We start from the raw sequence: 23072 nt of genomic DNA on the forward strand, positions 1-23072 counted from the left end.
TAAATCAGGACATTGTGCAGAGAATCTGGCAAGCACAGTTGGGGAACCACAGAGCAGACCTTGAGGTTTCTGGGTCAAAGATGTGCTTCTATCACAGAGAATTATACGCTGCACCCACTATGCCACTGGATCTTAATAAGGACTGAGTATCATTGACAAAAAATGACTAGGCAATTGCAGTTGCATTTACTTCAGGAGCTAGGTATTGTCAGAATTACTGGGTGAGAAGGGTGGGCAGGTGCAATAACAATAATGTAAGAAAATGGCCCATGCTGGATCCAGCTCAGGCAGATCTGGAAGGGGCAGGTAAATTACTTTAACAGGTGACCCAGACCTTCTGCCCCCTCCCCCACACACACCTATGGCACACTGTGGGGCTCCCTGAAGGAGACTGAATGTCCAGTCCTGGCTTTTGAGTGGGCCAGCTAGGTTTGTGAATCTGCTAACCAGGATTTGCTGCCACACTCAAGCTCTACTTGGGAGTCTGTGTGAAAGCAGGGGGTGGACTTCTCAGCACACAGAGTTTGGAGCAGACTTAGTCATCCACTTTGTGTGAAGGAGAAGTGCTCGAGGAAAGATTACATACAGTGGTGAGTGGTTTAACTGGTTGGACAAAGGTCTAAAGCAGTGATTTTCAACTGCTGTGCTGTGGCGTTAGGTGTGGTGTGAAAAATTTTAAAGAGCATTAATTAAATTATTTTCAAAAAATTCAGTAAACATATATATACATATATGTATATATATATAAAAATTATTTTTTCTTTGATCAACATAATTTAAGTGTGCTGTGGAAGTTTAACTATAGGTTGAAGATTGCCTTGAGATAAGAAAGTTTGAAAAATATTGGTCTAAAGAAATATGATGAGAAGATTCATTGGGAATATGCCTGATTACATTGGACTGTTCATGCTGGTAGATCAGAAGGCAAAAGGTGTCACTACTAGTGAGACTGACTGATTGCTATGAGGGTGAGTGCCTGCGGTTATGAGGGTGAGTGACTGACATTATGAGGGTGAATGACTGATGTTATAAGGGTGAGTGACTGTTGTTATGAGGGTGAGTGACTGCAGGTATGAGAGTGAGTGATTGAGGTTATGCGTGTGAGTGACTGACATTATGAGGGTGAGTGACTGTGGGTATGAGAGTGAGTGACTGAGGTTATGAGGGTGAGTGACTGCAGATATGAGGGTGAGTGACTGTGGGTATGACTGTGATTATGAGGGTGAATGACTGTGATTATGGGGGTGAGTGACTGTGGGTATGAGGGTGAGTGACTGCGATTATGAGGGTGAGTGACCGAGATTATGAGGGTGAGTGACTGCAGTTATGAGGGTGAGTGACTGGGTATGAGGGTGAGTGACTGCGGGTATGAGAGTGAGTGACTGCTGTTATGAGGGTGACTGACATTATGAGGGTGAATGACTGACATATAAGGGTAAGTGACTGTGGGTATGAGGGTGAGTGACTGAGATTATGAGGGTGAGTGACTGTTGTTATGAGGGTGAGTGACTTCTGTTATGAGGGTTAGTGACTGCTGTTATGAGGGTGAGTGACAGCTGTTATGAGGGTGAGGGACTGATATTATGAGTGTGAATGACTGCAGTTATGAGTGTGACAGCTGTTATGAGGGTGAGTGACTGCTGTTATGAGAGTGAGTGATAGCTGTTATGAGGGTGAGTGACTGACATTATGCGTGTGAATGACTGTTGTTATGAGGGTGAGTGAGAGCTGTTATGAGGGTTAGTGACTGACATTATGAGGGTGAGTGACTGACATTATAAGGGTGAATGACTAACGTTATGAGGGTAACTGACTGATGTCATGAGGAGCAGGGCTGCTGATCACAGTGGGGCAGAGAGCGGGGAGGGTGGAGCTCAGCACACTCCGTGGGACACTTCTTGGTGCCTCCATGCCATTGGTGATAACTATGGGAAATTCATCAGCCAAGGTGTTACAAGGGCATTGCCGCATTGTCACTTTGTCACATATCAGGGCTCTTGATGCCTCAGTGATAAAGCTCTGAGTTTTCTCACTGGGAAGGCAACTTACATCAGCAGAAGTATGGTCATGGCACAGGAGGGGGGATATCCAGTCCCTCACCTGGAGTAGCCAGTGGGAAGATGCAGTGATCTGACTGGGTGTCAAGAGTGGATCTGAGAGGTGCAAGGGGGGACTTTAGCAGGTGCTAATGTGGCCTTGGCGCAGAGTCACCTGCACTTGTGAGGACAAACCTTGTACACGTGAAATGACCCTACTATAACCTCTGTCTCTGCCTAAAAACCCTTTCTGGATACAGGAGCCTACAAGGCTCAGGCTCAGTTGGAAGTGCCAGAAATTAATCTCCCACCTTGAAGGGAACCGTCAATTGGTGTCCACGTTGGGCAGAAGTCAATGTGGTGTATTCTATGAAGTTTCTCAGAGAGTCTTCAGAAGCCAGCATAAGCAAACTGTTCAACCACACATCCTTTCTTGCTTTTCCCTATTCCTGTCTCCCACCCACACTCCCTCACTGTCCTTCCATATTATAACATGTGCCAAGTCTGCACCTTAGAGGATGCTTTAGGGGCAACCCCAGAAAGATAGCTAGTTAGTGGAAAATAAATACTGGTTCTTCTCCTATTCACACAAGAGACATTTAGTCTATGCTCATTTCTAATTTAGAAAGAAAGACAAGTTGATTACATTCCAGATTCCACCAAATTCCAAACAACACTGAGTATTGGAGAGACTGAAAGAACAGAGAAGAATGCCAGTTTGGGGAAGCCAATAAGATGAGATTTAATATAGATAAATGTAAGATATAGATAAATGCACCTGGGGGAAGCTATAATCAGCATTCATTTAAAGTAGGAGCCTGTAATTTGTGAAACAACAAGCCAACAAAAAACTGGGGCTAATAATGTATAATAAATTAAGAATCAAGAAACACGCTGCTTATTAGAAAAACATAGTCCACCATCTTACAGGGTGTAGATAAAATATGACCAGACATGGCCATGTCATTCCAGGGCTTTCCTGAGATAACTTGAAACCAAGGCTGGGCCAGTCCAGGTAGCGGGGGGACCAAAATTAGGAAGGAGACTTGGGATTCAGCTGAGTCTGTGTGATTTTTTTATGGGGGTAAGATAAAAAGCTGGGTAGAGTCCAACAGTAGATGGGGCAGGAAGATTAAGGTCAGAAGCTATGCTCATGCTGGCGAGGGCAGGGCAGCAGATGTAGTGTCAGTCACAGTGGGTGTGGATCTGAGGTGGTTCTGACTGCACCTTGGATGCCTTACAGAGTGGCTGCCTAGGAGTAAATCCCATGGTGGGGCCACTCCTACCTTCCCAAGGGTCTGCAGGTGAATGAAGGTGCATCATGTAGGAAGGCAACAGGTAGGAGCCGGTTCAGAATGGAAAGTCATTCCTGATTCCCCTCCTTCCATTGCAGCTGGGCATGGCCAGCTACAAGTATCTTTTTAAAAAATGTTGTTGTGTATGACTTTTTCTTTCTTGGCTTCTTAAAAATTTCAATAGATTTAGGGGTGCAAGTTTCTTTTCTTTTTTTGGTCACATGGATGAATTATATAATGGTAAATTCAGAGATTTTGGTGTACCTGTCACTTGAATAGTGTACATTATACCTGTTAGATAATTTTTGATCTCTCAATTCCCTTGCACCCTACCCCTTCTGAAAGCCCCAAGTCCACTATACCACTCTGTAGGGCCTATGTATACTCATCGTTTAGCCCCTCTCATAAGTTTTTCTGCTCCTGAGATACTTAGTATAATGGCTTCCAGTTACCCAAATTGCTGCAAAAAACAACATTTCAAATTTTTTTTATGACTGACTAGTACTCTTTGGTATGGCACACCATGTTTTCTTTGTCCATTCATCAGATGATGGACACTTAGGTTGATTCCATATTTTTGCAGCTGTGACTTGTGCTACATTAAACACATGAGTGCTTGTGTCTCTTTGATATAATGACCTGTTCTTTTGGCAGATAACCAGTAGTAGGATTGCTGGGTCATGGGGTTTTGATCTATAAAATTAAATCAGAAATCTCTCCTCTGAAGATATATATTTTTTCTAATGAAAGATAAATAGACACACAGCATCAACTTTCCCCCTCTGCCTTCTCTCTCCCTAACTTGAACAGAGTGGTGATGCCTGTCATGCAGCACCAATCTTGCAATTATGAAGGAAAGACCAAGACTTGCTCTGGGATCTCCTTCCTTCAGGTTACAGCTTCAGTGTCACCTGTTGACATTGGTTTTTCTGACCACTTTCAAGCAGACTCCACCCTACTCTACTTTACCTCTTCCTTTGATTACTTCCTTCATTGAATTTACTTCAATCAGCAATAATTTTATTTCTTTTTCAGTATGCGTTTTGAGTTAAAATTTTTCTCTCTTAAAAAGTAAGCAGCTCCTTAAAGTTAGGCATGGTGCTAGACACAGAGCAGCTGCTCAATAAATAATTGTTAACTATTTGAATAAACAAATTGTTATTCAACTATTTGGACAGCAGTGGCCCTTATTTGGAAGCCAAGCTTTGAGATCTGCCTCTTCCACTGCACAGCTTTGGAACCTTGGCCATCTCCATCCTCTTCCCCTGGGCTTCAGATTTCTATCCAAGCAATGAAGGTGATGGATCCTGGTGACCCTAAAATCTTTTTAATTAAATAACTAATACCCTGGTCTCCAGCATCTCTAGGTTTTTCTCTTATTGTAGAGTTTTGGAGAGTATTTTTTTTATCATAGCCCTTTAGCAATAACAAATTTTACATCTCACCCCACAGAGTGTACTTGGTCAGAAACAGTATTATCTCACATCGTTATTGAAAATGATTGGCTCGGCGCCTATAGCTCAACCGGCTAAGGCGCCAGCCACGTACACCTAAGGTGGCGGGTTCGAGTCCCCAGCCCGGACCCGCCAAACAACAATGACGGCTGCAACCAAAAAATGGCCAGGCGTTGTGGCGGGCGCCTGTGGTCCCAGCTAGTTGGGAGGCGGAGGCAGGAGACTCGCTTGAGCCCGGGAGTTGGAGGTTGCTGTGAGCTGTAATGCCATAGCACTCTACCCAGGGGGACAGCTTGAGGCTCTGTCTCAAAAAAAAAAAAAAAAGAAAATGATTAACTTGTTTTCAAGAACTATGAGTGGATTGTGACCTGAAGGTTGAAAAACTCTAAGCTAAGGTATTTTACCTCTTGTTTTGGAAAATATTTGTATTAATTACAATGTTAATTACATTATATTATTAGTATATATTATATAATATTATCATGATATAACATATAATAATAATAAAATATAGTGGCTCAGCGCCTGTGGCTCAAGTGGCTAAGGTGCCAGCCACATACGCTTAAGGTGGTGGGCTTGAATCCAGCCCGGGCCCGCCAAACAACAATAACAGTTGCAACCAAAAAATAGCCGGGCATTATGGTGGGCACCTGTGGTCCCAGCTACTTGGGAGGCTGAGGCAGGAGACTCACTTGAGCCCAGGAGTTAGAGGTTGCTGTGAGCTGTGATGCCATAGCACTCTACCCAGGGGGACAGCTTGAGGCTCTGTCTCAAAAAAGAAAAAAAAAAAGATGACAAACAGACTCTGTCTCAAAGAAAAAAATATATATATAGTAAGAAATCCAACATGTGTACAGCTCTTCGGAGCACACAGAAGAACATTACATGGAGTATCTCATTTATTAACTGTGTCATCTCTCTAGTGATGATGAGTGAACTCATCATCATATGAGAGTGAACCCATCTTTCATATGAGAACACTAGCTCAGTGGGCAATTAGCATGTTTAAGAACACTTGCAAACCACTGAGCAGGGCTCAAACCAGGATTTTTAAACTTCTTGTTCAGACTCTTTCTCTTCACTAAATGATCAGTTAACATGCAGATTATTTAGATAAATCATTTCCACTACTCTGGCTATTGAGTCTCTGCTATAGAACGCACTCTAACTCAGTTCATTTTACTTTGAGCTTTGGAGGTCAAAGCAGAAACTTAAAGGTCAAGAAATATGTGCATACACATTCCCAAAGACTGAAGAGACCTGAAAAACCCCTGTCACATACATCACAAATCAGCCTCTGCAGTGTTTTGTTGCATGGCCTTGAGCAAGTTATTTGACTTCTCTGAGTCTCAGTTTTCTCATCTGTACATTGGGGATGATTCAAATTGCTCTACTAACATCAAGAACTTGTTTAAGAAATACTTGTGAAGATTCTTCAGCAATTTAAGTGTCCAGATATTTGTATAGACCTTCCTTCACCAGGGATGTCTGCCTTCTGCTTGTCACTTACTAGATATTGTTCACCTTCCTCAGGGGAAGAATTAATCAGTCCTTTCCTGTCCTCCAGCTGGATGTTATTCTCAGTCTGATTACAGATTTTTCTATGCCCCATTCATATATGCTGCCAATATATAACATAGTGCTAGTATATAGTGGGTGATCATTAATTAATTTATGAAGGAAACATTTACTGACTCTGTTCTAGGCCTTGGCTATGTAGTTCCAGAACAGGAGGCTGAACTGCCTGGGATAGTATCAGTCATCCTCATCATCTGCCAATTTTGTGGGAGGAATCAGCACACATTCAACAAGGAGAATGTTATGTAGTCAGAGTTTTCCTGGTGGCCCATATAGACTGGAGCATCTATAGGAAATGTGACTCATCCCCATATATCATTGCATAAGAAATGCACTGTGGCTATAAGAATAATCAAACTCTGAATTTTGCAGTGAGATGGACTAAAGACAATGCAATCCTCAATGGAATTACTATTTAGGGACAGAGAAAGGACAGTTGTATGTTTTTTTAATTTGTTCCTTGGTGAAGACCTATAAGATAGAGAGATTGTTACTCTAACTCAGTTTCTCCAGAAGTGAGAATCAGCTTGTAGGGAGCAAGTGGGGTCCTTTAGAAGATGCCATGTCATGCAAGGAGAAGAGAGAGGACTCTAGAGTGAAAGTGGCCTAGGTCATGGTTGGCCTATTCTCTTCACTCCCCAATACTTGCTGAGTGCCCACTTAGGGCTGGTAACAGAGTGCCAAGTCCTGGTTTCTCAAAGAGCTTATCTTCTAGTAGAAGACAGATTACAAGTATGCAGAACAATACATAAAATAATTTCTGATTGAAATGATTCTTGTGAGGAAAGCAGAACAAGTTATCGAGATAGACAGTAACTGGGTATAAGAAGGGACTTCATACACTGGGGTGATTGGGAAAGGCCTCTCTTAGGAGGGGAGATATCTGATAGATAGATATCTGAGAGAGAGCTGATATCTGAATGATGGGGAGATATACCTTGAGGATTAACATCTTTGTCTGAAGCAATAAAAGAGTAAACGCCTTGATAAGGGAATAAGCCTTGTATATTTGAAGAACATCCAGGAGACTAGTGTCACTGGAGAAGATGGAGCAAGAGGGAGTGTGATAAGAGATAAAGTGAACTACAATTCTAGTGTGTATAGACAGGATCAGCTTATTTAGCACCTGGTGCAAAATGAAAATGCAGAACCCTTTGGGTTGAACATAATTCAAAATTATAAAGACATATATGATAAACCCATGGCTGACATTATATTGAATAGAGAAAAGGTGAAAGCATTCCTCCTAAGAAATGGAATAAGATGAGCATGCCCACTATCTCCACTTCTGTTCAACATAGTGTTGGAAGTCCTAGCCCAAGCAATCAGGCAAGAAAAAGAAAGAGCATCCAAATCAGGAATAGAAGAGGTCAAACTCTACCTATTTTCTGAGGGTGTAATCTTGTACTTAGAAAACTTCTAAAGATTCCAGCAGACTCTTGGAATTGATAAATAAATTGAGCAAAATCTCAAGTTACAAAACCAATATACATAAATTAGTAACATTTCTGCATACCAATAAAAGTCAAGCTGCTAGCCAAAGACTCAATACTGTCCATGACAGCTAGAAAGAAAATAAAATACCTAGGAATATACTTAACCAAGGAAATGAAAGATCTCTCCAAGGAGAACTATAAAACCCTGAGGAAATAGACTGCAGATGAGATAAACAAATGAAAAAGCACATCAGGCTCATGGATTGGCAGGATCAACAATGTTAAAGTGTCCATGCTACCCAAAGTAATTTACAGATTCTATGTAATCCCCATCAAAATTTTCATGTCATATTTTACACATCTAGAAAAAATAATCTTGAGCTTCATTTGGAACTAAGAAAGAGCCAAAATATCCAAAGCAACCTTAAGCAAAAAGAACAAATCTGGACGCATCCTATACCTCACTCCAAATTATACTACAAGGTTATAGTAATGAAAATAGCATGATAGAAAAATAGAAACCTAGACCAATAGACAAGAATAGAGAACCCCAAATAAATCCACTCAACTATGACAAACTAATCTTCAACAAAGCAGACACAACATACATTGGGGACAGAAGCCCTGTTCAATAAATGATGCTGGGAAAATTTAATAACCACAAGCAAAAGAATGAAACAAGAACTTTATCTCTTGCCATATACAAAAACTAAATAAATATTTAAATATAAATTATAAAACCATAAAAATTCTAGAATAAATGTAGAAAATACTATCCTATACATCAGCTTAGGCAAAGAATTTATGACTAAGACCCCAAAGACAAATTAAGCCACAACAAAAATAAATAAATGGAATAAATGGAACTTAGTTAAATTAAAAATCTTCTTTGCAGCACTGGAAGTAATCAACAGAGTGAACAGATAAACTTCAGATTGGGAGAAAAGAACTAATATTCATAATCTGCAAAGAACTCAAGTCATCAGAAAAATCCAAACAACCTCAACAAAAATTGTACAAAAAACAGGAACAGAAGTTTTTCAAAAGAAGTAAAAAACATCTGAAAAAATACTCAACATCACTAATTATCAGGGAAATAAAAATAAAAACTACATGAAATATCATCTTATCCCTGTCAGAATGACCATTACTGAAAGTCAAAAAACATTTGCTGTTGACCTGAATATAAAAAAACCACTTATACACTCTTGATAGGACTGCAAATTAGTATAACCTCCGGGGAAAACAGTATGCAGATTCCTGAAAGGAACAAATGTAGACTTAACCATTTGATTCAGCAATCCCAGTACTAGGTATCTACCTAAAGGAAAAGAGGTCATTTTATAAAAAAAGACACCTGCACTCAAAGGTTTATTGCAGCACAATTCACAATTGCAAAACTATGGAGTCAACCCAAGTGCCCATCAATTATGAGGAAAGGAAAATACGGTGTATATATACTATGGATTACTACTTAGCCATAAAAAAGAAGTGAAACAATGTCATTCATCAACTTGGATGGAACTGGAGATCATTATCCTAGTGAAGTATCTCAAGAATGGAAAACCAAACACCACATGTTCTCACTAAGTGGGAACTTCACCATGGGTACACGTGGGCACAGGAGATGTAAAAGACATTGAAAACCAGGAAGGGGGAGATTGCAAGGGGGTGTGGGATAAAAACTTACCCGTTGGGTACAATGAACATTATTCTGGTGATGGGCGTGCTAAAAGCTCTGACTTAAGCTTTATGCAAGGTATCTATGTAAAAAATATATATATATATTTATGCCTTCTTAATGCTTTGAAATAAAAAATAAATTTAAAGAAAAAAATTCCAAGATAGTGATAGAAAAACATTAAACCAAGCTCAGGGCCTTTCTGAGCCTGACTGCACAGTTGCACACCCACAGATTTGGCTGTGCATAGGAACAGGTAAGCCACCACTGACCATTAGCCTCCACAGTGAGAAGGCATTGGACAGTTGAAATTAGGGGTACAATGAGCAGTTTTACTTAAATCTCTGACTGCTCAGAAGGAGTGCATTGGAAGGGGATTTGGTGGGGTCAGTGGGGTTGGCAGGGGAGGGATCAAGATGAGGACTCTATCTGGAGGAGGCTGCTGTCATCTCCAGAAGAAGTAGTGGTAGATAGAAATGAGATCAGGCACTGGGGCACGGATGATCAGATGTAGCATCTTTTGGAGGTAGAGACCTCAAGTCTTGCTGTTGTATGAGATGGAGCTCATGGGACATCTCCTAAGTTTCTGGTCTGGGCTGTTGGGTGAATGCTAACTCTATTTGCTATAATAGGAAGGACTAAAGAGGAAATAGTTTGTGAGGAAAAAAAATAACACCAGAGTGTTGGAACTCATGTTAAATTCAACAAGCATATCACACATCCAAGCAGGGATAGTAAATAGGCAGTGTGAGGCAGAGGGAGTGGTAAGGACCAGAGGTCCAATTTGTCTCAGTATATGGATGGTACAAACAAGCCCTGTTCAATAAAGAATGTGCACACATGCATTTGATATTCACCCAAACACGCAAAACCACGCTGTGCTATTGTGCTGAGTCCCAGCTCTGCCACTTACCAGTTATGTGCCCTTGGACACATTTCTCCACTTCTTTGCAGCCATAAAATAAGAATAAACACACACACACATCCCCTAGGGCGGCTGTGGGGATTTAATAGAATTATGTGTATAATGCCTAGTGCAGTGTCTGTCAAGTAGAAAGGACTTTATCAATAGTTGCTATTATTAATATTAATGCTGATCAGTTTATCTGTAAGACAAGATCAGCCACCCGGGGAATATTATGCTTATGGAAGTTTAGTATTCTAACAGAATGGTTCAAGCTGTGCAGACTGGCAGAAATGTCGGGCTCCCTTCCCCCTTCTTCCTTTCTGACTACACTTAAAGGCAGAATAGGTTAAGGGACCAGACGCTCGCATAAACTTTCTTTATTTTCCTCTTTTTTATCTTCCACACAATTGCTACAAAATACCTCTGTTGTGCTCACTTATTTTTCTTGATCATGGGGTTTTGAGGTCCTGGCTAAGAATCCAGACTACCTGGATTCTTAAAATAAAATTAAGTTAAATAAGATTTTTAAAAACCAGAAGCAATCTTCCCTCTATTGAGTATGAGGTAATCAGGATATCTGAGATGTGACATAGAGGTGCTGAATATGTTTTCTTTTTTTAATTTTTAATTATTATGAGTACGTAACAGTATATATTTATGGGGCATGTGAGACTTTGATACAGTCATACAGTCTGTGCTTTTTTTTTTTTTTTTGAGACAGAGTCTCACTGTGTCACCCTGGGTAGAGTGCCATGGTGTCACACACAGCTCACAGCAACCTCAAACTCTTGGGCTTAAGTGATTCTCTTGCCTTAGCCTCCCAAGTAACTGGGACTGCAGGTGCTCGCCACAATACCCGGCTATTTTGTTGTTGTTGTTTTTGTAGTTGTCATTGTTTGGCAGGCCAGGGCCAGGTTTGAACCCACCAGCCCTGGTGTATGCATCCAGCGCCCTAGCTGCTGAGCCACAGACACCGAACCCACACAGTATGTATTAATCACATCAGGGTAACTGGAGTATGCATCACCTCAAAGAAATGTATAATTGTGGTAGGAATGTTCCAATTATACTCTTTTACTTATTTTAACGTATACAATAACCTTTTTTTTACTGTAGTCTAATTGTGTTGAGACCCAAGAAACTGAGACATCATGAACCAGGCAGAGAGGCTAAATCTTATTCTTTGGAGGAGGCTGGAGACCCCCTGACCCTGCCAGCTGAGGACCAGCGGGGTCACCCAGCCCTCCCATTGTGTGGCCTCTGACAGACACACGTGCAACCATCTGCTGATCTTCTTCATTGCTTAAATTACGAAAGGTACTAAAAAGTACAGACAGTGATAAACACAAATCCTCCATACAGATCTTTGCTTCATATGCTATTAAAAATTAAAAGAAATAAACATAAATAAAATAGAAGTCCCTCCACCCATCCTTTCTCTCCAGGAGGTGATAGGATTTCAAAATTGTGCACTTCCTCTTAACTGTGTTTTCTGTTTTTACTAGACGTGTATGGGTTTTGGAAGCGACACATATTTTTGTTTTGTGTTGGAACATTTACATATGTATTTTTATGATTTATATTTACAAAATTTCTTACAATTTGCTTTGTAGTTTCATATCATTAGTAAGTATGCCCAGTACATTAATTTTAAGTGCTAGTTATCATCTTTCATGTTTATATCACATTTTATTTATTTCCGTATTGTTGCATGGATTGTTTTTCTTTTTCCTTTCTTCCTCCCTCTCTCCCTTATTTCCTTCTTTTCACTTCTTACAAACAATGCTGGCTCGACCACCCTGGGCATGACAGCTTGGACACACCTGCAGTGTGTCCTCGGGGCACTGCTGGCAGGGGAGTTACAGGACTGTGAAGCAGGCTCATGTTAGTAAACCCAAAAGATGGTCCGGCCTAGGCCCTGTCACTCACTACACAGAGAACCAGTTATTGAGGCAATGAGGATTGCCAGGGAGTATTAATGTGAAAGATATCTGAGAGAAAACAGGAGAAATGGTCTCCCTGACCAAGAGAAGGGCTTCTACAGCAGCTTGTGGAAGGGGGTCAGGTGTGTGGAGTTTGAAGTCCTAGATCTTCTGGGCATTCAAGAGCCACTGTTGGTGATGGGTGGGGAGGCCTGTGGTTAGTTAAGTCTTTTTGTTGGGCTTACCCTAGATAAGGGGTTACATTGCAAGACTGATTAACATTCATCTTACCCATTACCAGATAGCATCGTCTGCCTTTCCTAGGTGGTTTTCCTGGTCTACGTTGCCACCAGTGATATATGGAAGTTCTTGTTTCTCTACAGTCTCACAAATCTTATCTCATTACTAGTCTGCTGAGTGGAAAGTCCTTGTTGTCTTAGTTTTATTACTCTGATTCCTAGTGGGATGCACATCTTTCTAGATACTCCTTTTGCAATGTTGCCCTGGATAGGTTTTTATTACATGTTGCCAAGTATCAGTCCTAACAGATGCTGGCCCTTTCTAGTGGTGTTAACTGGCTCACCAGGTGTTTTCTTGGGAGCTCAAAAAGAGCAAGGTGGGGATGAAGATAAGAAGAGAGGGTGCCCCAAAGATCGAGCTTCATCAGCTTCCCAATTTTACCCAGGCATGTTAAGAACTCTTACAATTCAATGTTGTACTTAATTACTCAAGACCAAACCTATCAGAGCTATATTTCTCCAGGTTTAGATCTGTTTTATTCTGAATGTGGAAGCCCCATCACCTCTCACCTCCTTGTGGATGGTGAGAAATCCACTTAGAGGAACCCTCTGAGGGTGGGTATCCTGCTCAAGACCTCTAGAGAGATAGTCTGGACTTAACAGAATTCTCTATACAGCTCAATCCCGCAAACATTTATTTGGTACCTACTATAAACAGCACACTGTGTTTTCCATCAAATAAGACTTATTTCCTTTGAGGACCAATTAACAAAGTGATTAAAGAAAGGAACAGATGTGTCCTGCTCACCTCTCTCTTCTCAGAAGCTCAGAACCTTAAGAAGTGACAGTTCCTTCCCAGCTCCTTAGCCGGAGTTGACCTTAGAGCCCCATCAACTGAGCCACCAGCTAAGGTCCTAAGGTCCTCAACTCTTCAGTCTGCTGTCCTGCACACCTGACCATCCCCTTTCCCAAGATCCACCCCAGGTGTCATCCTGCCTGTCTCTGCTCATCTTCAGGAGAACTCCTGATGTTGCCTTTAACTGCATTTGGGTGTTAAAAAAAACACAGATGGCTTTGTGGTTGCAGGCTAATTGCAGCATATTTATCTGATAAGTAATTCTCATTATGTGCTCATCAAACCATTATGGAAACAAGTAGCGGCTCCATCCTTGTCCCTGTCATGTCTGGTTAACAAAAAATGGGGGGAAAAACCTAAAGAGAGGAAAATTGCTAAGCTTAGAGTGGTTTGGGGACCAGGAGGCAAGAGGAGAAAAGGAAAGAGCACTTCCTTCCAGGCAGTTACTTAGGATGGCTCCAGGCCCAAACGGCTGTGCGTGCCAAGGGAGTTTTATCTCTACGTAGGATTCAAGGCTCCCCAAACCTAGGGGTGCAGGGAGAGCTGGCTGTCCAGTGCCAGCCATTTTCCCCCTTGCATGTGGCCTCCTGCCACATGAACCTCCTGGGATGGACTCTGCTCTTGCACTTGGGATGGTGCATGTGCTATTGTGCGGCTTTTGCTCTGACTACTGTAGCTCCCTAGACTCCCTAGCACGGGACCTAATCCAACCTGGAGGTTAAGAGTGCAGGCAGAAGATGGACCATGCAGGTTCCACTCCTGGTCTAATCTCAGGTCCACCACCGATTGGCCATGGCCTTACACTGATGGCCTGATCCCTCTGAGTCTCAGTTCAACCAACAATGAAACAAGCGACAGAAGTAGCAACAAGATGCTTCACACAGGGCCCCTGGCCTGGTGCCTGGCTCCGCATGAGCGTTCCATCAGCACTGGTTTCATCCCAGTGCAGCCGTGGAGCTGTTTCAGCACCTCCTGCTCACAGATTACCGTCCTTGCTAGATGGTAAGGTCTGTGACAGCAGAGATACGCTGCTCACAGAATAGCCCAACACCTTGCCTGGAGTAGACACTTTCTAAAATTGTGTTGAATGAGGAAACTGATAGAAATTGACACTGAGAACTGTAGGTACCTTTGGACTTGGGAGGACGGAGCAATGAGTGACCATGACTCTCAAGGGGGAAAGGATGACATGCCAGGGGACCATATATGGTTTATAAAAACCCATACTAGCTTCAACCAACTGATTTTATATTTAGAAAAATCAACTAATTTTGGGGAACAACACAAGTCACATTAAAAACAAATCTAAATAAAGGTTTTGCGGGTAAAGATTAAAAACTTCATAAATTCTATCCACTTTCTTTTCTCTTTTCTTTCTTTTTTTTTTTTTTTTTTTTGACAGAGTCTCACTCTGTTGCCCAGGCTAGAGTGCTATGGCAGCATCAGCTTAGTTCACAGCAACTTCAAACCCCTACGTTCAAGTGATCCTACTGCCTCAGCCTCCTGAGAAGCTGACACTACAGGCGCTCACCATAACATCCAGTTAGTATTTTCTATTTTTGGTAGAAATGGGGTCTCACTCTTGCTCAGGCTGGTACTGAACTCCTGAGCTTAAGCAATCCACCTGTCTTGGCCTCCCAGAGTGCTTGGATTATAGGCGTGAGCCACCACGCCTGCCCCACTGTCTCATTTTATATGTGAGGATGCTGAGAGTAGGAGGGGAGAATAGCACACTGAAGGTTTCACGGCTGTGAAACCCATTCATCCACTTTATTCATTCATCTAACAACAATTTAATCATCCTGTGCTCAGTTTTGGCTCTTGGAGACCCCCTGAGCTACAGGGTCAGGGCGACAACTACACAGCTGAAGAAGGCCCTCGGGGAGTGGGTGCAGAGTGCTCCTGGAGGATGAGGGCAAGGGGCTCCAGCCTCTGAACACGAGGGTGAGTAGGACTTGTCCACTGATGGGGAGCAGGGCACAGAGGGCAGAGATCTTACCCACAGGCACAGAGTCGTAAATCCTCTGAACCAATGGTGTTTGGGGAACTGAGACTCCTGCAGGGTTTCTTTGTGCCCATGTCATGTGGGTCGTTCCATGTGCACTGGGGTTGATGGCCTGTGAGGGCTGCGGCCAGGCCTTCCATCCCCGTTTCCCTCACTGGGCTAGAGCCACCCACACTGCAGGTGTCTGGCACCTGCTGACACACAGAAGGCCTGGCTCCTGCCTATGTTTCTTTACTATCAGGTAGTAGAGAAGGTAGGCAGTGACCTCCAGGAGTGCCCTCCATGGCTCAGAGGACAGATTCCAACCTTGCAGAGTCGGAGCTGCTACCTCCTTTGTTGTTCACTTTCATTTTTATATTCTCCCTCCAGCTCATTCCAGAAAGGACTTGAGGTGTCGACACCTTCCCCTGGTGTCCCACTGCAGTAGATCAGATGACGGGAGCAGAGCTTGGACCATGAAAGATGCAGGCAGTGGGCTCTCTGCTTCCCTCCCTTCAGCTCCCCCACAGGACTGAACCCACCCTGTCTCCATGTCCAGCTCCCCAGAGTGTGGGGCCTCGGCTGTGAGCTCCCGGGTTTCTCTTCTACCTCCTTCCCCCTCTTCTTGCCGCCCCTTTTCTCTATCCCACCCACCCTGCTTCCAGCTCACCATCTCTGCCCGTGTTCTGGAAGGCCCCTTCCAGTGTAGCTTATATTGTAATTGAATTCTTTCTGGGGTTCATGTTCTTCCTGGAATCACAGCTCCATGTTTGAGACCAAAGTTCCTTCAGGGCTGTGACTGTCCTGTAAGCCAAAGGGAGCACTGTCTACTCCTGGTCCTTATCCTTGATTTTAGAGGCTGATCAATTCACTTAGGCATTTATTTTTTTATTTGTTCATCAAGTATTTTCCAATGCCATTACTCTTTCCCAGCTGGATCTTATAAACTGAAGCTATTACTGATAATTAGGGGCTGTAAGACTTCGGACAAGCAAGTACTTCACAATGAGAATAAAAATAAATAAATCACCAAAAGAACTAATATCCGTTTTCAAAATTCCAGAGTGAATTTTACACATGCTGGTTACCACTGCCATATTCCAAGTGATTTAGATACCGGTATAAATGAAGGCTTACAGAGGTAGGCACCTGGTCTTTGGTCTAAGTGACTTTCCCAGAATGAACAACTGGTCATTAGTTAGCAGAGATGGGAATTCAACTTGGGTCCTTTGAACCTCAAACTGGAACTCTTTTTCCACTAAAAGGGGTGTCTACAATTGGAAAAGCTCATAGGCGTTTGAAATCGGCAAAGCCATATGAAAGTAAAGGAAACTACTTCCCTTTGGGCCCTTCTAGTTGCATTAGGCAGAGTTCAGAGCAAACCAGTTCTTATAATCTTCCGACAATTTCTCACCCTTGTATATTGATTTGACAAGTCTCTAGAGGACTTTGCCTCCCAAGGCTCAGCACTGTTCTCAGAGTATTGATAAATGAAGAGGCTTTACGGTCAGAGGCTCACAGACAGCCCAGGGAGGGGAGGCTCCCAAGCCCTGGCAAAGCGGGAGGGCAGGGACAAATCTACCCAAGAAAGGGGGTGCTGGGTGCAGCCCTTTTTCGATGGCTGCCAAGGAGTTCCTGGCCAGTGAGCCTATTTCTCCTGTAGGAGGAGGATCTCCGACCCCCAGGGGTGGGAGACACTGGGTCCTATCTGGGAGGATCCTTGTCTTTGGGAGCATTGTCAAGTGCCCAGACCATCTCTCCTAGTCCTGGCCCTCAGCTTCCATCCCATAGCCCCTCCAGCTCAGCCCCCCGCCACCTCCTCAGCACCCTCCCCACCTTCTCCTCCTCAGGGCCATTCTCATCCAGGCAGAGCAGAATGGCTGTGGCAGCCTCAGGCGTGGGAGGTTACTTAGAACTACAGGCCTCCATGGCAAGTCTAGGATTCAGGGTTAAGACTGCTCCTGGAGGGAGTGGGCAGAGCTGCTGGACCTCAAGTCCCACGGTTGATTCATCTTCGCCAGTGACTGCAAATCTCACGCACTCCCTTCGTACCAGCTGCTACGCATTTCGCCACCAGCTTCACCCTCTGCGGCGCTGCAGTAGGAGCTTTCATGTGCCCATCCTACAAATAAGGATACAGAGGCTCAGAGATGCAAAGTGACTGGCCCAAGGTCACACAGCTAGAAAGTAGCCAGTTGAGGACTCCCACCCGGGCTTGCTCGGAGAACAGAAATGCTTTACTATGTGCTGAGCCTCCTTGAGACGCAGACATTTGTTTTCTCAACTTGCAGCCTTTCCTCTCATCCTCAAGGTAGCCCATGGTTCAGCAGAATTAGGTCAACACGTGAAAGCAGCCGTCAGGATAATGTGCTGAATTACGCCTGCATGGTCAGGACTATGCTACATACTGAGGGGCAGGGGACACCAAAGGCTGGAAGACCCTGGGCCTATCATCCAGGTGCTTATAGTGGGGGCACCGTGACTGGTTTTTAGGGGACAAGCAGAAGAGGTTTACTAGACACAGGTCTGCTATGCAGGGCACCATGGCCGCTGCCCTCTCCCCAGCTCTAGTGGCCTTTCCCTGAGGCTACCTCTGCCAATTAAAGAAAACTAGAAAACTGGATTAGGGTAAGACTTCTAGACTCCCCCTTCTTTCCAGATGTAAGTCCCTCAAACTTGTCTAAGGTTGAGTTCTTCAAGGAGAAGACCTTGACGTAATGTAAGTTGCTTATTTGTGAGTTTATAAGCCACGGAAACTGTTCTGAAGGAAGAAGCCCAGGGAAGGGAAAGAAGTTAATCATGTCCATCAGTCAGCAGGCCACCTCCACGGGCAAAGGAAGCCTAATCCCATGGAGTCCCAACCCTCCCATTTTGCCAGGGAGACAGGGTCAAACGTGCCTTAGAAGTGTCCTAACCAAGGTCCAAAGAAGCTGGGGTGTTTATCCACCAAGTTCCATTCTCATCCACTGAGGGGCGGGTGGGTCTTTCCTGGGATTCTTCACTCTTGATACTCTGGCCTGCCCTCTACATAGAGGGGCCGTGCTCTGAGGCCAGAGGAACACATGGCAGGAAGAATCTCACCTGCTTGGAATGAGATGCTTCTAGTAGGGAAGACAAATGCCGGGGGCATGGACAGCCCGAAAGCATCTGTTTTTGTCTCTCCTGTAGAAACATTGGAGCTGAGGGGTCCAGGGAGCCCCGGTCATATCATAGCCCCACTGTTAACTGGTGTGTAACCTTGGGGGGTGGTTACTTCACTTCCCTCATTTTTTAATTACTTCACTCAGAAATGGAGTATAAATGTACCTATGTACTTAGGGTATTGAGAAGATTATGTAAAATACCGTATGCTAAGTGTCTGACTCCTGGAGGCTGTTCAATAAATAGTAGCTATAAATACCATTACTCTTAATCACAGGCCGGATCATGTCATATAAGCCACAAATTACCTAGGAATTCAGAAAAGTGAGAGGATGATGTAGCCTGGGGGATGATTATAGATGGATGTCAAATGAGAGTTGGGGCTGGCATTGAGCTTTGAGAAGTTGCAGAATATTTTTAAAAGTATAAAATGGATATATCAACATTATAGAAACTCTGGAAGTGCAGAATAGAACATTCTATGAGCCCCCATCAACAGCCTTCTTTACAGGCGTCCACGTCTTGGTTTGTGTGTCTCAATGACTGATGACATTGAGCATCTTTTCATGTGCTCATTGGCAATTCTCATGTCTTTGGAAAAATGCCTATTAACCATTTTTAACTGGGTTATCTTTTTATTATTATTTATTTATTTATTGAGCAGAGTCTCACTCTGTTGCTCTAGAGTGTTGTGGCATGATAGCTCACAACAACCTCAAACTGGTGAACCTGAGCAATCCTCTTGCCTCAGCCTCCTGAGTAGCTAGGACTACAGGTGCCCACTACAATGCCTGATTAGTTTTCCTATTTTTAGTAGATATGGGGTTTTGCTCTTGCTCAGGCTGGTCTCAGAACTCCTGAGCTCAAGTGATCCACCCACCTTGGCCTCCCAGAGTGCTGGGATTATAGGTGTGAGCCACCATGGTGGCCTGGGTTATCTTTTTAGTACTGAGTTGTAAGACCTTTTTATATATTTGGTCTAGTGCTAACTTGCATTTGATAAACAGTGAGCTTGGAGATTTTTCAAACGTTTACTTACTGGTTATAATAAGTGAAAGTGCCACCATGGTGGTGAGGGTATCTTAGGCAGCACCAAGAGCAAAGACCAAGTTGCCAATGTAGATATTATGAAAAGATAATCATTCCATGATTCATTAATTCCTTCATTTAACAAACGTGTCGAGGACATTTTCTGTTTTAAGAACTATATTATGACACAAAATAGTGCACATGACAGAAGTTGCCTCTGTGTGCATGGAACATCCAGCCTCGAGGGGTTCAGAAAGACTTACAAACAAGAAGTGCTTATGAGCAGGCCTCGTGCCTGCCATCCCAGAAGCAGCCAGGACGCAGAGTGAGGAGACTTTGAAAAGGTGCCCTGTTTAGACAGTGATTCAGGTTGGTTTCCCAGAGGCCAACCTTGAGGGGAGCACATGTGTGAGATGGAATCTTCTCAGGGCAATCTGGTGAGCAGGAAAGTGGGGCTATGGGACAGGGATGGGAAGCAAATGGAGCAAGTGATCAAATTCAAGGCAAGCCCTACTCAGACATCAGTGTAGGGCAGGGCTGTCCAGATCAGCAGCAAGGGAGCCAAGGCATTGCCACCCCCCAACCAGGGGAACATAATCCCCAAACCCTTTCAGCTCTCCTTGCTTTCAGGCAAAGCGGCTTCTGAGGGCCGGGGGCAGCCTAAGGATGAAGGCACCCAGGTGCTGGCTGTTGGGAGTAAATGCACACCCAGGGAGCCAGGGAGAAGGGATGGCCAAAGGATCTGATCTGAAGGGATGTGAGCCCAAGAACGGAGCACTAAATGTGTCTGCTACATGGGCAGGTCGGCAAAGGCTCTTTGGAGGAAATGACATTTAAGGATGAGGAGCAGAGAAAGAGTCTGATAGCCAGAGGAGGCCAGGCATGAGAAGGACATCAGGTGGAAAAGACTCAGGGTTCTCTGTAGACTGAAAGAACCGTTGAGAGGGGCAGATTGGGAGGAGGGCTTAGCAACTTCTGTGTTAGACGTTTATTTTACGAAGGGAAGAAGGAAAGGGTGAGAGGTGCTTAGAGATACTGCGTAACTAAAGTCACAAAGGCAGTGAGGTCCCAGAGCTTAGAGCAGACCTCTAGGCTGACACGTGTGACCAGTGGGGGGTGCAGGATGCAGAGGGGACTCCTCTGTCTGAGGATGTTGGGGACCTGGAACAGCAACTCAGGGAAGGCGGAAAGAAGGATTAAGAACGACCGACCACTCCTACCCTCTGGCCCCTGGTGCTTGCTACAGTTCTTTCTTATGGCAGAAAGCCTCTTAAGTACATGGATACAACGGAACAGACACAGTTATAAATAAAGTGACAGATGCCATAGCAACAGGGAAGCAAAAAGAAATACATCATCTTATTGTAAAGGGCAAAGCCCACGCTATATATACAACAAGCGGGCGTCTCCTTCCTCTTCCCCTCGCTTTCCGACACAAACACTTCAGACTCCACATGCGACAGGCCTGCCTCCTCAGCCAAAGCATTTCTGCTCCAGAATTTATACCTATCTTTATACGTGTCTCTATTTGTGTGCTCGTGTGTTCAGTTATATAAAGTGTTCCTATAGCTCCGCTCTATAGAGATACGTTAGAGACATGTACATTTTATATCTGCAAAATACTAAGATAAACAGATGTAGGTTCTGTGGGGGATAAGGTTTTCCAAAAGATGGCAACAGCATCTTTAAGGGAAGCCAGCTCCCATGTATTAATAAAAAGCCCAATTACCCTGAGGCCACCCAGAGGCCATATATTGGTGGCTCATCAAGAGTCTCAGCTGAGTGCAGCCTTCCAGCCATCTCTGCCAAGGTGCCAGACTCATGAGTGACGTGATTCTGATGGTCCGACCAGCAGGTCCACCAGCCAAGTAACTTGGACTGACCCTAGATGATACTACAGAGAGAGCAAAGAATCAGCCAAGCTCTGCCCACATCTGGGCCCATCCAAGTGAATTTGGACAGATAATAAAGTGGTTATTGCTTGAGGCCACTAAATTTGGGGGGAGTAACTTACACCACAAAATAAATATCAAGGTAGCTGCCCTTTGCCACACGTGTCCAGCATGTGCCACCCTCTGTGCCAAGACTTGACATTCACCTTCTCATTTCAACCTCAAGTCAACACCAAAAGGTCAGAATGGCAATCTCCATTTTTCACACCAGGAAACTAAGGCCACAAGCGTTCAGGAGCTTGTCCAAGGGGACAGGCTGGAGCTGAGGGGGGGATCCACGAGGTTGAGGTTTCTTTGTCGTATCCTCTTAGCCTTTTCCTAAGCAAGCTCACTCACGCTTTTCTCTTCTCTTTTTTGAGAGAAGTGGGATGTTATTATGCATACTCTCATGTAACTTGCCATTTTCAGTGAACATATTTCCAAGTCAATACGTATAGATCTCCATTATCATTGTAAATGGCCGCGGTGCAGTGTGCCGGATGGATTTACTCTAATGCACATAGCCAGTCCTCCTGGAGATGGATATTTAGGTTGTTTAAATTATTTTTTTACTGTTACAAATAATGTTTTAGAGAACTGCTTTGCTCATATATCTTTGTGCCCCAGTATAATTATTTTCCCAGAATAAATCCCTACACATCAATAAACTGAGCTCTGTAAAGACTGCGGTTAAATTTCTGCCTTATGTCTGTGAGCTCCTGCTTGCCCATAGATAACACGGGGGTTTCTTCATTGTTTCTCATTTCTTCCACTGCCACTCTTTTGATGGTTATTAGAAAATCTGGGATACTTGCTTTGGAAATCAGAGAGTTGTAGAACTTATTCTGCTCTCTGTGAAGTGTTAAAACAAATTTTAGGAACGGTCCGAGAGTGAAGACATGAGCTCTGAGTTAGACACTCCGAGAGCCGAATCTCAGCTCGGCCGTCAGCTGTGACTGTCAACCTGGACAGGTCATCTGATTTCTCCGAGGCAGTTTCCTTGTCTATGAAATGGGGATAAAAGTAGAACCTCCTTGTGGAATTCCCAAACAAAGCACACAGCTTTGCCCCTGACACAGTTAAATTATCACGTAGTATTGTTTTGTGTAGGGGAATGTGTCTCAACATACCAGACCATGGGAGTCTCTGGAATCTTAGGAAAAGGAAAGCTGCGTCCGGGTGCAGCTCAGGCAGCACTGGCTTTCTCCCCTGATTTCACTTTTCCGAAGCTCCCTTCACAATTTCCAATACTATTCCCAATACTTATTAAATTGCTTCTGGGGTTTAAAGCATCATAATCCAAAATATCTCTTCAGATTATAACAGTTTGCAACCTGCACAATTTAAGAAAATATATTTTAGTACAGAACAGGCAGGGTTGGAGGATGCACATCAGCTGTGTAACATACCTGGGCTTCCCAACATGCCTCCCTTTGAGCTGAATTCAACCAGCCCAGACTGCAGGGGCAGTGCTCACCCAGCTGGTGTCCCCCACGGAGGAGCAGGGTGTCCAGTGCCTCTGGCCAGTCTCCCCAGTTAGACAGATTTCTCTTCTCTCATGGTAGGAAAACTGAGCAGCTGGA

This window comes from Otolemur garnettii, unplaced genomic scaffold (genome assembly GCF_000181295.1).
Source record: "Otolemur garnettii isolate 467f Iridium unplaced genomic scaffold, OtoGar3 scaffold00062, whole genome shotgun sequence".
Classification (NCBI taxonomy): domain Eukaryota; kingdom Metazoa; phylum Chordata; class Mammalia; order Primates; family Galagidae; genus Otolemur; species Otolemur garnettii.